This window comes from Ursus maritimus, unplaced genomic scaffold (genome assembly GCF_017311325.1).
Source record: "Ursus maritimus isolate PB19 unplaced genomic scaffold, ASM1731132v1 scaffold_2, whole genome shotgun sequence".
NCBI lineage: Eukaryota > Metazoa > Chordata > Mammalia > Carnivora > Ursidae > Ursus > Ursus maritimus.
The window spans coordinates 16,022,745-16,024,749 of NW_024424452.1; the positions used below are offsets into that span (position 1 = coordinate 16,022,745).

Here is a 2,005-nt window from a genome sequence, read left to right on the forward strand (position 1 = left end):
CCCCCCCCCCCCCCTCGTGAATGTCCTCGCCCGGCCTCAGCTTGTGAACTTAGTGGCCGGTTTTTGGAACTTCGGGATCCCAGGGAGCCCAGAGGTCCGCCCTCCTTAGCGGAGTTGTTCCACCTGAGCGGCCCTCCCTGGTGTGTATGCGGCAGCCGGCCTCCTGGGAAATGCTGCTGGTCCTGAAATACCTACGTAAGTCAGGCTCCGGCCCAGGGAAGAAGCCTCTAACAGGACCAACTGTCTTGCAGTCCCCAAAGCCTTAGAGAGCTGAGAGTGTGGACTGACCACAGCCTACCTCCCTAACCTCCTTCACCACCAAAGTGATGTGGGAAACAGGCAGAAGAGAAATTATTACATTTCCTTATTACTTATAGCCCATTGACAAATCCTTGAAACAGGCGGAGTGACATTCTTCTAGCGACTCAACTGCTTCAATGTTAATACTTTGCTAAGGGCAAAAAACAATCCTAGCCCTGCCCACCCCCAGGATCCTATAAGTCTACTTTAACATATAAAAATTCCTTTGGAAACTTCCTTTAGCTCTACCCCCCAAGATACATGTTAGCAATCATCCCCCAAACATATGACCCACAGATATACATCTGAAGGGTCTCATAACTAAGTTTCTACTAAATAGTCGTAAATGACCTTTCCTAATTATAGCTAACCCCCTCAGGACCCTGGAAATCTTGTTTCCAAAATACCTGGGAGGCTTGTACTATCCCTAACCCCCTCCCAACTTGAAAGTATATAATAGGCCACTCCTCATGACCCTGTGGCAGCTCTTTCTGCCCATGGGTCCTGTCCCTGTGCTTTAAATAAAACCACCTTTTTGCACCAAAGATGTCTCAAGAACCCTTTCTTGGTCATTGGCTTCGAACCCTAACCTTCTCTCCTACATGAAAAGCAGCCAGGCAGTTAATCCCTATTGTTGTTGAGAGTGTGACAAAAGCTTCCAACGTGGCTCAGATCTAGTTAAGCACTACCAGGTACACACTGGTCAGAAACCATACCTCTGCTCTGAGTCTGGCCGTTGCTTCAGCCTCAGCTCCAACCTTGTGCAACACTGTGGTTTCCCACTCAGGCCTCCAGCCCTACAAGTTCCACAAGTTCCCAGAGTGCAGGGAGGCTTTTGGCTGCAGTTCAACCTGGTTAAACACCAACGGAGCACACCAGTGAATAGCCCCATACCTGCTGAGTGTGGTAAGACTTTCAGCGTTAGCTCCATTCTGATCTAGGACCCGCGCAGACAGAGTGCCAAGAAGCCTTGCAGCTGCGGGGACTGCAGTAAGAGCTTCAGCCTTAGCTCTACTCTGTTGCAGGACCAGCGCTCACACAGGGATGTGCAGCCCTTACTGCTGTGCCTGATGTAACAGCTTTGGACGCAGCTTTACATGCTCAAGCACCAGCATTCACACACTTGGGAGAAGCCCTGTAATTGCTGTGAATGTGGCAAGAAGTTCACCAACAGCTCCGACTGCCTATGGGACTAGGTTACTTATAATGAAGAATGGCCAATCATGGCCATGGCTTTAGTGAGCACACCCAATTACTGAGCACCAGTGCATTCACTTGGGTGAACAGCCCTATGCCTGCTCAGAATGTGGCAGAACTTTCTAGCACAGCTCCAAGCTCCTTAAACACCAGTGCTCGCACACAGGCGAGATGGCCTAGAAGCGCTCAAGTTGCAGCGAGAGTTTTGTAGACAGTTCAAAGCTGCTGCAGCACCAGCATACAGAGTGTGGCAAGAGCTTCAGCCGGAGTTCCCACCTGCTCATCCACTAGGTGGCCCACGGTGGTGAGAAGCCCTGTGTCTCTCTGCAATGTGGCATTCGCCAGCAGCTCCAACCGAGGCCAGCACCAACAGACGTGCCAGGGTGGCAGCCCCTGCCCACACCCCTGGCTTCGGTTTCAGTCCAAATTTCAGTTCTAACTTTGGCCCAGTCCTCAAGGAGCCTGAGCATCGCTGAACAAATCTCCTTTCCGCTCCTCTAGGGTTATT

General features: G+C 51.1%; 1 pseudogene; it reads left to right on the plus strand.

Moving 5' to 3' along the window:
* Positions 1-9: 9 nt before the first annotated feature.
* On the plus strand, positions 10-1,646 carry LOC121103669 (annotated as a pseudogene).
* The last annotated feature ends 359 nt before the right edge of the window (positions 1,647-2,005 follow it).